General features: G+C 45.5%; 1 long non-coding RNA gene across 1 annotated transcript in view; it reads left to right on the top strand.

Annotated features, from left to right (window-relative positions):
- The window catches only part of LOC107185037, a 478211-nt gene that overhangs the window by 1213 nt on the left and 461670 nt on the right, over nt 1-15328 (top strand). The window lies entirely within an intron of this gene.

Here is a 15328-nt window from a genome sequence, read left to right on the forward strand (position 1 = left end):
CGCCAGGTCCATGCGGGCAGGGAACCCAACAGGGGTGAGGCGGACACCTGGTGGGGCTCAACTATCCCCGACCCCCAGAGCCAGGGAGAGAAAGGGGCGCACTCCAGGCGGCTCAGCTGCTGGCAGGCAGGTGGAGCAGGGCTGCTGGGGAGGGGAGAGGAGGGGGATGAGAGAGGGAGATGGGGAAGCTGCAAATAGGGAATGGATGCTAGCATCTTCCCTCCCGGATGCCTTAGCAGAAGTTGCCAAACTCCAAGGAGAAGAGCTAAGTTTCCCAGGACAGGTGTGTGCAAGTCCAGTGCTGGGTGGGACCCTTCTCTGCCTGGCTGAGCCACAGACCACAGCAGAGCCCCCTGGGCCTGTACATGGAGCTGGGAGACTCTTTCTGCCCTGATGGCTAGCTATGGAAGTGCCCATGGCCCTTGACTTGCTCTGTCTCCTAAACTGATGAATCTGAATCTCCTCACCACACAATACAAATAATCCTCATCCTATTCCATGCTTATTATTTGAGTATCTTCTAAGAAAGGAGCAAGAGCTGGGGGAAAGACGGGTCCCAAAAAGTATTAGGCTGATTTCCGACTTTCTATGGCACCATGACCATAACACGATGTGGAACGTGATGGCTTTGGGAGGGGACCTGGCAACAGCATTCTCAGAGGCCAGACTATCACTTTGGGGCTCAGATTAATTTCTTTCCCTTTTTACATGGGGGACACAGGCTTCCCTTGGGCCTGCCAGGAGGTATTTTTGCTGCTCCTTCTATCAGAAGCCACCTCTTATTTCATATGGTAATCCCGTGGTTGTAGCATCACTTAGTGGCTGCATCATAATTTAATGGCAACGATGCATTTGCGTTGCTGTATTCCTTCTCAAATCCTTTCATTAAGTCAGACGAGTCACTGAATAATTGTTACGATGAAGTGGAAATGAAACATCCGTTTAAACTTTTATCATTTAGGACTTCCCTTGCTGGATGACTCCACGACAAATAAATTCTGCCCATCACCCCTTGTAAAATGGTAGCCCACATACAGCTGTAGGTCTCAAGTTTTTAATTAGAGGATCGTACCTCCGGAAGAATACTTGTCACTAGCCGTGCCATATACGTTTTATATGTTTATTATAGGGAAAGCATCTCAGGCCTTTCCAGAAAGCAGATACTAATACAGGCGATGGGGCAGGGCACACAGCCACAGCTCCTGATAGGAGTCATGCTGCTGAGACATGGTGCTCAGACAGCAGCCGAACCGCTAATTTGGGATATTAATGATACCCATCTTTCCTTTAGAGTTGAGTGGCCCTGAGTTTTCTGTACACACACTGCATCGAATCCTCTAAATTCTGAGATGCATTTGTCCATTATCACCCACCAGACTGGAAAGGCTTTCTTGGTGCTTTTACCCAGTGGCCCGTGAGGTCCGAAATGTTGGTGACTGCTGCTTTAACCTGTGCAAAGTTGAGAATGCAAAGTTGTGCTTAAGGTTTTCTTCCACTACAGAGTCTGCATCCTGACCATTGGGCGGGGGCGAGAGGGGGGGACATGATAGCGGTGGGGTTGGGTCTGGCTGCCATCCAAGTCACAGGACTCCTGCCACTTGCTTACAGGGGTCTCTTTTGACATTCTCTACTCATGCACCTGCCGGCTCTAGTGTTTCTCAGGAGAGGCAAATGGGGCAGCTGCTGAATACCAAGTCAGCTCATAAAGGATTGTTTGAGATGGAAAGATTTATTGGGAAAGAGACCAAAGATGGACAGAGCACGAGATTCCAGGTGGGGCGAGAAGAGCCGGGCAGGAAAAGATGAGAGGCAGAGACCGGTTATAAGAGGCATTGACTAGACCAGTGATGGCGAACCTCTGATACGCGTGTCAGAGGTGACACGCACTCATTTTTTTGTTGTTGATTTTTTTTTGTTAAGAACAGTCCTATATCTCTCCTCTCTGGTAAGTTGGTTTCCTAGTTCAACATTTTCGAGTGAACATATGGGCTGAACTCAAGGGCTAGTAAATTAGAGAAATAACTGCAGAGGTCTCGTCTTTATCTGAATCTATGTATTCTACAGTTTTGTGGGGGAGATTGTGTGCCTTTTGAAGGCATTGTGAGGGACCAGTGCATTCATTTGTAGACTAGAAAGCCAAACAAATTGGAATGGAAAAGAGACAAAGGGGTGAGGTTCTCAATGAACAAAGTAGTTTATATCAGGAGTTTTTTATAAAATGCTTACCTAGTACCACAATAGGGAGGCCGCCATTAAACCCATTTGGACACATGACAACATTCGTGAAGACAAATCAGATAAGGACAAATTAAAGTCCTAAGAATCTGGCTCTGAGGTTGGATCATCTCTTCTGACCAACTCCTCAACCCTTCAGCTGTGTGGGGGGTACATTAGAACGCCCATCTCCCCTACCTCACAGGGTTAGAGGGTATCTTGACGTGTCCCAAGATTGCATTTTTAAGGTCTGGTAAGATGAGTCTCTTCTGACCAACTCCTCAACCCTTCAGTTGCGTGGGGGGTACATTAGAATGCCCATCTCCCCTACCTCACAGGGTTGGAGGGTATCTTGACATGTTCCCAAGATTGCATTTTTAAGGTCTGGTTAGATGACAGACCCTGAGACAATGTCTTGGCAAAATGGTTTATGACTTTGCACTCCCAAGGGGCGGGGGCACTTCATGCCATGCAGAGCCACGTGGGGAAGCACCAGGTGAGTGTGGACACAGAGGATGGGGAAGCGAGGCTCAGAGCCTTACTGTGCTTTCCACAGGAAGGAGCTGGGGGAGAAGGTTGATAAGCTGGAGCAAGCTTGGGACTGGCCTGTTGGAATGACTGTGGCTTCCTCGGGGCTGTAGGAATGGTCTCTAGGTGTCCAGTGCCTGGCCCTGGGGGAGATCTACTGGAAGCATATTGGTGTGGTGTGTGACAGCTGGATAAAAGACCTGGGGATACTGGTTGGTTTGCATATGAAAGAGGTGCTAAAGGCAAGTTGTTTGCTATCTGAGCATGGCAGTTTCTCCAAAATCTGCCCAACCAACTATCACAAAATGCAGAAAATAAAAAAATAAAAAAACATGGTTAATCGCAGGTGACAATTCATGAGGTACACACTTAACACAGTGGATGTTTTTAGTAATCATAAATTATGATTATATGGCATAACTCCCACTTTCCTTCGATAACAAATGGTGACATGTACAATAATATCAGTAAAACGATGTCGTTGCTCTATGTTTAAACTAGAGCTTTGATTCAAACCCATAGACATCTTGTTATTTAGGGCGATTTGTAATACAAAATGCAGAGTTGCATCCAGTGCAATCACGTTGGAAAACTTCAAGCAGAGAGGTGACAGAATCTGACTGGTACGGTTTTGAAATTTCATTTTCGTTGTTGTATAAAGAATGTATCACGGGTGTACAGACTGGAAGCAGGGAATAGAAGAGGGAATAAATGATGGTAGCAATGGTGATGGAGAAAAGTGGAGAGGCGAGGTGTGTAGTTTGAAAATACCATCGTGTTTAAGACTTCCTGAGAGTTTGGATGTGGGGTTGAGGAAAAGGAAGGAATTGAGGATGATTCCTAAATTGAATTGGTAACTGGGTGGTAGAATTTTCTGTGGTAGGGAAGACTCCAGAAGGGGTATGTTTATAGAGGCAGGGCTTGCAAGAGCAAATTCCCAGGCTGTCTGAAAGGGGTGTGTGTGTGTGTGTGTGTGTGTTATGAGAAACAGGGCGGGTCTTTCTCTGAATCTAGAGGTGACCCAACTTCAGAATTAGAAACCCCCCAAGACTCAAAAGTGGTTACTAATGAGGTTTCATTGTACCCTGGAGGGGCTGCCCAGACGAGGGTGGCGACTGAGAATTCTGGATCCAACAGAAGGATCTGCATTTATCTAATGAAATTTGTATCCACTTGTAAAAGCAATTTCAAACTGTGTGTTATTCATAAACAAGGAAAACTTACAGCTTGTGTTTATCTGAGAGAAGGCTGTACCCAGCTGTTCGGCGTGTGCACGAGGCAGAATCATAAAGTGAAAATCCTGTGTGATGCATATGTAGATGACAGAAGCCTCCCTCCCTCCCTCCCTCCATCAGCACCCAGGGGGTGAAGTGGCCCAGGGAGCACTGTGGCTTAGCCTGTGAATCCTCTCTGCGGGCCCCTCAGGACAGGGAGATGTAGTAAACTAAAGGTTTGCTAGTGAAGAGAGAAGCAAGGCTCGACTTGGCTCAGTCTTTGGGCTCCAGAAAGTTCCAAGAATGGCAGCACATGCCAGACACAATACTTGGGATGAGACTCAGGTAGTGTCCTCTTTAAAACCCCAAGCCATCCCAATGGAATAGCTGCTCACATGATCGGCGCTAGGGAAGAATGAGGGCCATCACATCTCGTTGTCTTTCTGCACTCTTGCAAACTGAGGCAAATAAAAATGGTTTTCCTAGTCTGCTGCTGGCAGGAGGCCAGACTTTGAGGCAGTTTAGTCTTGACCTGTTCCTCTTTCTGTCCCCGACCACATCGCATCCTTCCTAACACAGGACTCTACTCCGTGGGCTAGTGGAAAGAACTGATATTGGGCGTGAATTAAAATTCATGCTTCAGGTGCCAGCTCTGCCTTATAAGATCTGCCATCTTGGACACATCACTGATCCTCTCGAAGTTTGTATCTTCCCATCGGTAAACAGGGTTAATAAGAGCTTCTGCACAGGGTTGCCGTGAGAATGAAAGTGGACGATACATGTGGACGGACGATACATGTGGACGGACGATACATACGGAAACTCCTCTCGCAGTGCCTGACAGAATGGCAGTGCTCACTGTTGCTTTCTTCCCCTTTCTCTCTGCTGAAATAACTGAAATTTACCACAACAAACAAAGCAATAAAAATAACCCAGTGAGGGGCTAGGAGAAGGGGGGAGTAAGGAGCAGGGGGTAAATGGGACATATCTGTAATACTATTAACGATAAAATAATGTATATTAAAAATAAAAAGTGAAAAAAATAATCCAGTGGACAAAACACGCACACGCACGCACACACACACACAAAATAAATAAATTAAAAATAAAAATAAGAACACCAACAAGAATAAGGCACATAAGATTTGCATTAAAGAAAGATCTGTATGAGGTATTTCCCAATACTGATAGAGGGATCTACTGGAAGCTATAGAATTCACTGGATATGATTGAAGCCCCTCATCTGACTGTTCAAAGTGTGTGTGCATGTGTGTGACTGCCTCTCTCCCATTAGAATTGCAAAGTCCCCAAGAGCAGGTGCTTGCTTTGCGCACCCCGATTCCTGTCCTGCGGACTGGAGCCTGGTACAGAGAAACTCAGGCCTGTCCCCCTTAGCCCGTGACGCGGACGGCAGAGGCTCCAGCTCCATCCCACTGGGGGCTCTGCGGACTACATCTCATTTCCTCGCCGGCCCCCACGTTCCACGGCGGTGTGACATCACAAGGCATCAACTGTGTTCAGGCATCGCCTTCCAGCAAGGCAGGAGACTCCTGTCAAGGGACCCGGTTCCACAAACCACACAATAAAACCAGCCTCATTACTTCATAGTCACACTCCATATACTTCTACAAATCAAATAACAAAAAAACATTATATTGAGACCTACAAGCCATAAAATGTGTTTTTTAAATGCTCGATGGCATTTATGACAGTCCTGCCCCTCCTGACAGGTGGAAAATGGACCAGTCCACCCAGAGGGCCAGGGTGTGGCTGAGAGAGCGCTGGCCCGGCTCTGAATCTGGACCTGCCACTCAGGAGCAGGGACTCTAGAAAATGCACTAGACTTTTCTGAGCCCAAATGTCCTCACTGGTTCGTTGGACAACACTATACTTTTCCTCTCTTGGAAGAATTACACAAGTTGGATATCAGATACATTGCAGAGAGCTTGGCACACAGTAAATGCTCAATAAGTAACTGCTCAGATGCTGCTTGACCTGGGCCATGCCCCCTCCCTTGCCTGCTAAAATGAACCTGCTCTCTCGATGTCAGAGAGGAACTGGGATTTGTGTTTTGTGTTGGTTACTTAAAATCTTATTTCATTTGCCAAACGCTTTTTTCTATTGTACATTTATCTTGTTAACTAATTCAATCATTCTTTTTTTCTTTTTTTGATATATTTTATTGTCTTTTTACAGAGAGGAAGGGAGAGGGATAGTTAGAAACATCGATGAGAGAGAAACATCCATCAGCTGCCTCCTGCACACTCACTACTGGGGATGTGCCTGCAACCAAGGTACATGCCCTTGACCTGAATCGAACCTGGGACCCTTCAGTCCGCAGGCCGACGCTCTATCTACTGAGCCAAACCAGTTAGGGCATCTTTTTTCTTTTTGTAAAGAAAGATTCTTTGAACATCTTCACAGTTTTCTGGGTCTGGGGATGCAAAGGATATGATATATCGCCTGCCCACAAGGAGTTAATAGTCTAGTAGGGGAAATAAATCAGTAGTACCATATGACAAGATTTAAAATAAAAACATGCAAGGTTATATGCAATATCTCAGAGCTGGGCCATCTACAGTAGATTAGGGTTCTTAGAAAGCTGTTCAAATGAGGTGACTCCTAAATCCACTTTAAAGACTAGACAGAATCACGCTGTTATTTGGTTTCTGATGTTGGCATCTGAGTGGATGATATTACCCATCACAGAGAAATAGTAAGAATAACTGATACTGAGCGGTGGACATTACTTGACTAAATGAAAAATGTTGAACATACAGTGATAGTGAAAAATCCAAGTATCGATTTCTGTTGACATCTGTTTGGTTAGTTTTTGAGAAAGAGACAATGTTCAGATTTACAGGTTTGGGAATCATTTCTGTGTCAGTGGGAGCTGAAGCCTGGATCCTAATGAAGTCACTCAGCAGGAGTGGAGTGAGAAGGAATTAAGCGCTAAGTGTGAATGCTGGGCAACACCAACATTTAGGGGTGAGTGGAGGAGCTCACAGAGCGTCCTGGGGAGTGGCCAGACAATGAGAAGGAAGGTGGGGGACCAATAGCCTCTGAGAAACCAGGGAGGAGCCTAAGAAAAATGGTTAACAGCATCAAACACTAGGGGATTCAGGTAAGTGAACGAGGGCCAATCAGGCTCTTGGTCTGGCACAGTGGGCAACACCAGGAACTCAGAGTGGCTGAAGGATGGTGGAGGCTGGCAAGATCAGAATTTGCAGGGAGGCCTGTAGGTTGGAGACCCAGAGAAGAATTAATGCTGCAGTTCAAACCTGAAGGCTGCCTTCAGGGGGAGGTCAGTATTATCTATTAAGGCCATCAACTGATTGAAAAGGCCCACCCACATAGCAGGCCATCTGCTCTACTCAGTCTACTAATTTAAATGTTAATCTCTTCTTTAAAAAAACACAAACAAAAAACCTCACAGAAACATCTAGAATAAAGACTTCACAGAAACATCTAGAATAATGTTTGACCAAATTCCTGAGCATGGTGGCCTAGCCAAGTTCACAGGCTAAATTAAGGATCACACATCTCAGCTTCCCTTTGCAAAAACCCTCCTAAAAGGATTCAAACAAGTATTCCTTCAGGAACCTCATAGAAAAGGAAAGGAAGGGAAAAGCCCCTCTAGTCCCTCCCCTAATAGTTTTATGTTAGGCAAGTCAATGTCTAAAGACAAAGCCCAACTAGAGTTTAAAAAATTAAAATTGCAAAACACTTGGGAAGAGCTAGGCAGCAGTTCTCAACCTGTGGGTCGCGACCCCTTTGGGGCTTGAAGGACCCTTTCACAGGGGTAGCCTAAGACCATCGGAAACCACATATATAATTACATATTGTTTTTGTGATTAATCACTATGCTTTAATTATGTTCAATTTGTCACAATGAAATTGGGGGTCACCACAACATGAGGAACTGTATTAAAGGGTCCTGGCATTAGGAAGGTTGAGAACCACTGGACTAGCGCTTTAGTGTAAATGGATTTTATGGGAAGTGCAAGTTGTTCCCTTGCAGTGGTGGGGGAGCAGGCCTTTGAGAATGAGGGGGAAATGGAGTTCAGCGAGGCCAAAATATTTTTGTTAGAGTCGTAAGTGTGCACAGGGCTTCCGTTTGTCTGGCTCTACTTTGGGCAAAAAAATCAGAATCTAAATACAATGAGATTCCTCGCAGGCACAGATGGGGAAGGGCCCCCTGGAATCTGCGGGGGTCGAAAGGAAATTGGGAAAAGGCACTTCAGGGCAAACCCTTGTCAGAGAGGGGGAAATGAACCCAGCCGTGTCTCATCTCACACGTAGTGGTCTCAATGGTTCTTTCAAAATGATATCAGGTGACTGCCCGTTTTGGGTCCCAGAATGGAACATCATCCAACAGACGCACTGTTACGTGGCAAATCTCCAACCATCAATTAAGGAGTGCAAGTAGGCACAGGGGTCTGACGGCTCTGAAACTGAGCTTAAACACACAGTCTGGTCCTCTTGACCTTCCTTCAGAAATGTAGAACACCAGAGAAAAGATTTAGATTCCGCTACTTCTACTGCTGCCAATAACAACAGAACTTACTGAAAGCATACAGCATACTAGATTCTGAGATAACTGACTTCTATGCATCTCTCTCTGTTAGCTTGCCCATGAATTCTAACTTTACAAGGAGAAAACTGAGGCTCAGAGAGGGTAGCCTGGACAAGATCAGTGTCAGGAGGCAGGAGTTCCCCTTACGGCCCCAGTCCTTCCCTCTTTACCATGAGAATATCAGAAGTTCCGTGCATTTTGCATAGAGAAAGCCCCTTCATGAATACACTGGACACCCCATGTTGTGAGAAGCACAGGTTATGGTGAAGTGGGAGGTGGGGTGAGGGCTGGAGCAGGCGATGCGATGGCAGAGGTCCCAGGAGGAGCAGAGAAGGCACGGACAGGGCCAGACGGAATCCCTGTCCAACCACAGGCTGCCAATGAGAATTAGCGAGACTGTGAAAGGGCTGTGTCTTCTGCTCTATTTCCCACCGTCTCCCTCCCCCCCTCCATCTGTCAGCCTCTTCCCTCCTCTCTCTCCCTCCATCTCTTCTCCCCTTGCAGATCTTCATCTGCTAATTTCCACCCAACACGTTTATGAATTAATTCCAACACTTCTCTCTCTGTCAAGAGAGCCCGCTTTCTAGCGTCCCCACCCGCTGGCGCTGTGTGCATTCCATCCCACAGACTGTTCTGACAACTCGCAGACGCAGTTATTTGCTCTGACATCTCTGTGTGTGCAGTCGGCCCGTGTTCCCGAGGGTCTGCGGAGCAAGGAGACCAGGTTGCAGAGGGGCAACCCCATCAGCAGCCTTGGTAGGGCGGGTGAGTGAGGGACGAGGAGGCTGTGGGCTGTGGACACAGGCCTGTGGGAGCGGAAGCAGGGGCGATACACCCCGGGTGCTGCTGGCTGCCAGCAGCCAGGGTTCCCAGATTCCAAAGTAGGGCAGGTGCACTTTCTTCTGCAAGTGGCAAGCGTTTGTCAGAAATGAATCCTCACCGTTCTCATCTTAATGAACGCAGACTAACGGTGCTGGGCCAGGGGTTCTAAAAATAGTTTTCTGGAAAACATATATTACGCTTCTAGGCATGTTGAAACAACTGAAGAATAGCGGCTGCGGTTTTCACATCTTAAATCAACCAAGAATACGGGCATTTTAAGGGTGAGCAATGCAAAGAAATGGGTAGCTCTAAAGAGCCAAAGAAATCAACAAATGGTGTAGAGAGGGCTGGACATGGGAGTTTCTACATACATGTTTGATAGGAAAACATCTGCTTGGTGGATTGGTGGATACTTTTAAGGTGGAAGAGCCAATAGAATGATATGTGCAGACCTGTCAGGAGGATATAGCCAGTGCCAAGCACTCTGATGTGAGATGTAGGTAACTCCATCATGTGATCACAGCCAAAGAATGGTGGCTACACATACACAGAGAGCGCTGGTGTCAAGGGACAGAGCCGATCAGACCTTAAGACTTTTGAAAAGTCGGTTTGCCTCTCCTACTTTGGGTTCCCTCAACTATATAACCTGTCACTGGACTAGATGGTTTGCAAATCCCCTTCCAGCTGTAATAGCCCATAAATCCGTGATCAGCACTGGCCCACTGGCCATTGCAGGAAAGTGTTGGCACATCTGTGTCCTCTGCTATTGTCTGGGCCGCTCCTCCCATCTGAACTGCCCTCCTCTGCAGGTCAGACTCCAAACCTCATCGCCAAGGCCCTTCCTGGGTGGTCCCTGTTTCCTAGACACAAGTATGCCTGCCCCGTCGGGCACCTCCTCAGAATGGATCCTTCCCTCCTGTAAGCTTACTAGACCACATCTGCCCCAGGTGAGCACCGGACATGTTGTCTTTGCTAATTTATTGAGAACTGGGCCTCTTTCTCTTCTCAGCACTGAGCACAATGCTCAGGGCCTTCTCAGTAAAGGTTGCTCCGTGAGTCAGTGTGGCACTTCTCGGTGGAAGGCCGTTTTCATACTGGCCTTTGTTTTAACTGAAAGAAACTGTGCAATACATGATGAGTCATCTCATGAGGAAGCCGGAGCAAGAAGAAAGCAAAGCTCAAAAAGGAGCCCCATGATCACACCCTTTGGGGCTGGGCTCTCCCTGCCTGTACACCCTCCCCCATCACGGGGAAGGCGGCATTTCACAGACAAAGGACTGTGTGCCCGGGCACTCACGTTACTTTGCAATTAGCAAGCTCGCACATGATAAACAGACTCATTTTGCTCCGACATCAGCAGTTTGCCTAATCAGTGGTTTCCACTCAGAGCTTGAGGAAAAGGTTTTAAGTCTAGACAATAGAGAAGAATGGAAAACTGTGGTCCAAAGGAAAAGCCTGGCTGTTATTCTTAGATTTGACCTTGTGGGGGCACCAACTTAAAGCCACGGTCCCTTACTCTTTAGAGATACTTCTTCCATGTGCAAATCCATCTTTAGAACTGCTGTCCACATCCACCCCAGTTTTGTTGTTGCCCCTTATTGTTCCAACCAACAAGGCAGCCCACCTTCTGGAGAAGGCCCTATCAGGGTTTGAGTCTAGTCACCGGCAGGTTTGTAATTGCATCCCCATTTTCAGAAATCCCTTCCCTTATGTTGTACAATATTTAATGCAAGAGCCTCTAGCTTAGTCATTGCTTCAGCACTTCTGCCCTTGGGAGCAGCACACACCCACCAGTCTGCCTTCCCCGGTGGGTGAGAGACAGGCAGAGATGGTCTCATCTGCCAGACAGAATAACTGCCTGCTTGACAGAGCACATAGGGATCTGCAGATGTGGGACTACAGCTGTGACGCCAGACACTGCCCTTGTGCCCAAGACATGGGACACCAACATGACATTTCCACTCCACATTTAGGACCTCAAAGGTAGGGCAAGGTGGCTTCTAGTTACCAGGTAATTGCTGTGTTATACACTTTGGATTAGCTATCAGCTTTGCTAACCTGACTTTAAGGCTAAAAGCTCCTGCATCTACATCTGACTCGTGGTCATGAGGTTTTGTTTGGAAAATTTCATTGACACGGGGACCCCTGCGCCACAGGGGGTCTTACAATGTTGACAAGAAGGTCACCTGCTGATGTTCTTCCTGTTTCCATTTACTCACTGTTCTGACATAGAAGAGAAACACAAGGCAGGCAAGGAAGCCAAGGTCTAGGTTGCCAACAAGTAGTAACTCTTCTTTCTATTATAATAATAATAGTATTATTACCCATGGTGGCTACGCTTGTTGTTATATTAGTACTTATTACTATTATTTTACATTTGAACATTGTCCCTACCCTAAGTACACTTGCAGCGGTTCTCAACCTGTGGGTCGCGACCCCTGAAAATACATCCTGCATATCAGATATTTACCTTACAATTCATAACAGTAGCAAAATTACAGTTATGAAGTAGTAATGAAAATAATTTTATGGTTGGGGGTCACCACAACATGAAGAACTGTATTAAAGGGTCGCAGCATTAGGAAGGTTGAGAACCACTGATAGAGCGAGGCGCCTGAGAATCTAGAGCCACCAGTTGTGTCTTAACCCCCTTCTGGACACACCTTGGCCTTGCAATTGGCTGCTTCCCCACGTGTGTCAGTCCAGGTCAGAAAATGTGCAGGCGGAAGCAGCCTGTGCCAGTCTGGGAGAGCAGCTGTGGCGAGGGAAGCCGTCGGAGGCTGGCGGGAAATCTTGTGCTAAACCTGGAGGGCAAACCCAGAAGGTGGAGACGCAGATGACAAGTGAAGTTGGAGAAAAAGAAAACATGGATAAAGGAAAGAGTTCTTACTGCGCCGGCCTTGTCTGAATAAGGCTGACTCCAAACACTTGAATAGGAAGAGGGGGCTCATTGGGGTGGAGCAGGAGGGAAAGGAGGCAGGAATGTTCTTATGGGTGTTGCCCTGGCTTGGCATTCAGCATCCAGCGGTTCATGAACTTCCTGGCTCTCCGCATCCATCAGTTGATGAACTTCCTGGCCCACTGAGCATTTGAAGAAGAGAGAATCACCAGCTAAAAGCTGGACTCACTATCTCCTCCAGAGTCTTTCTTTTCTTAAGGAACATATGATGGACAGACAGGCAACAGATATGGTGACATTACAGTAAAAGACTTTGGAATCATTTAGCTTTGGGTTCAAATCCTGGTTCCACCACCGAGTACGTCAACTGAAGGCCTATCTCATAGCCTCTCAGAGCCTCAGGCTTCTCATCTGAAAACTGAGAGTAGTAATAGCTACTACTATTTGTAGTAATAGCTCCATATTTGGCTATGAGGTGATTTCAGAAGATAGAATCTGGGATGTGTAGGACCTCTGTTAAGAGTATCATTGGCCCATTTCAATCACATCCTTCTCACCAGACTGTCCTGGCGTGCTTTCTCCTCCGAATTTTCCCCATCACTTTCCAAAGCTCAGCCTAACTCCCCTTCTTGCAGTCCACAATGGGTTTCTCCGAAGCCCTCAGCAGGTAAGGTAACATAACACTGTGTAACATTACATCTGTTGTGCAGATCTTGTGGCCCTGCTTGAAGGCCAGACAGGAAGGTATTCTTATAACCATTTGAAAAAAAAATACTGAGACTCAGTAAGTTAGTGGGACTTGCTCAAAACCACACAGTCAGACAAAACATGGTAGATTCAAGCTCAGGCCATGTGATTTCCAATCCCTGCTCGCTTTCTATTAAATATGCGGTATTTTGCATTCTTGTTTTTCATAGATGCTATTTTTATCTGTCTAATTAGATGTCTGTTTGTTTTTTCAGGATATCAACCATCTCTACCTTTCTGTACCTCTCACTGCTCACTGCATAGGTGATACACATAAGAAAATAAGTTAGATAACCAGAGAATGAGCTGATCCTACTACCTCTAAGGTGCACAACTTAGAACAAATTACTTATCCTCACGGCCTCATTTTCCTCACTTGAAAATAAAAAGTGGCAGCCCCACTTTACAGGGTTGCTGTTAGGATTATATCAGTTCATTCTGGTTAAGTACTTAGTACATGTCCATCCTCATGGTGAAGGTGGACACAGAGATGAGCTACTTGGGATCCTTTTCAAGGAAACACTTATTGGCCCAGTCGCTGGCAGTGCTGGAATCTGCTGTTGAGTCCTGTTAGCGAATTTTTTTCACTTTTTAGTTATAGTTTTTAATTATAGTACCACCATTTGGATCTCTTATTTTTTTTACAACTTTTATATATTTATTTACATTCTTTATTTATGGAGACATTGTCATAATGCCTCCTTTTACTTTGTTTAGCACAGTTTTTTTGTTTGTTTAAATATAATATCTGGGCTCTCTCACAAGCACTTCTTGTTGCCTGCATTTTTTTCCTTATATGGACTGCACTTCATTGATTCGTTCCATGTTTTGTATTATTTTTTTTTGTTGTTCGGAACTGGATATTTTCGATAACATATTGTGGCAACTCTAGATACTGCTGCCTCCGCCTCTTCTCTGAGACATGCATTGCTGTCTTGTTTATTTGTTTAATGAGTTGGGCATTTCTCTCTTTGTGGTTTCCAGTTCTCATGTCCCTTCACCTTCCATCTTAAGGGCCAGATGCATCAAGGCACTCTCTCTTCACACATCCATTTTATGGTTTCAAAATACATTCTTCCCTTTCAAATTTATTTTATCTTTGAAAATCATCAAGAGATATTTATACAGCCACATCGAAAATATTTTAGTAAAATTTGTAGATGTTTTGCCTTCAGATGTTTTAACGTAAGCGTTCTTTTGGGGAGGGTGTGTTTTAATATAGGGAATTATAAAGATAAAAATACAAAAGGGAGAAAAGTTTTTAAGATCTAGGTCTTACTTCACTTTAAAAAGAGATCAATCTGTTACGAAGGTTCTGAAAAGTCTATAATTATAGACACTTGATGCTAGACAATATTAAACTGATCTCATTTGAAATGTCAATATTCCCAGAACATATTTCAAATTATTTCTCTTGGCATTCATGGGTTTTTATAATAAGATCCCTACTTTTCCAGCTATTAAATGTTTTATTTTTAATAAATCATTGTCCCATGAGTATCCTCTTCAAACATGACACACAACCTCCCATATATGTTTTTCTCTTTATTGTTTCCCATATTCAGGATAATATTATTCTTTTGTTGTTGGTGGTGGTGATGGTGTTAATTCTAACCCGAGAATATTTTTCCATTGATTTTTATTTTTTTATTTTTAGGGAGAATGGAAGAGGGAGGGAAAAACAGAGAGAAACATGGATGTGGAAGAAATACATCCATTGGTTGCCCCCTGCATGAGCCCTGACCAGAGCTTGGGCTGGGGAGGAACCTGCAACCAAGGTACATGCCCTTGACCGGAATTGAACCTGGGAGCCTTTGGTCCACAGGCTGATGCTCTATCCACTAAGCCAAACTGGCTAGAGAAATATTATTCTTTTTTTTGTTCTGTCAGAGCCAATTTTTCACTTCCTCACGTTGATATTTCTTTCTGTCTTTCCAGTTCTCTTCCAGTCCCTCTCTAAAAATCAATAGAAAAAATATCCTCGGGTGAGGATTTAAAAATAATAATAATAAATAAATGAATGAATAAAACCATCAGCAGTGTGCCCTGCTTTCTGTACCTGGAACCTGGCTGAAGCAAGGGCCACCCCACCCCAGGGGCTGTCTGGAAGCCACCGGCAACCAGCAGACCCCAAAGCCCACCCACTGCTGCGTGAAAGTGCTCCCCAGCGTGGCAGAGGGAGGAGGGTGTATTTTCTGCTGCTGCATCTCCTGAGGTGCTTTTTATTAAAGCCATTTTTTGTCATGTTAAGCAGCTGCTGCAACACAAAGGGAAACTGTCAAGTAATACAGCTTTTGGAAATAGTGACATTTTCCTTGTAAAGGCTTT

Source organism: Myotis davidii, unplaced genomic scaffold (genome assembly GCF_000327345.1).
Source record: "Myotis davidii unplaced genomic scaffold, ASM32734v1 scaffold809, whole genome shotgun sequence".
NCBI classification, from domain to species: domain Eukaryota; kingdom Metazoa; phylum Chordata; class Mammalia; order Chiroptera; family Vespertilionidae; genus Myotis; species Myotis davidii.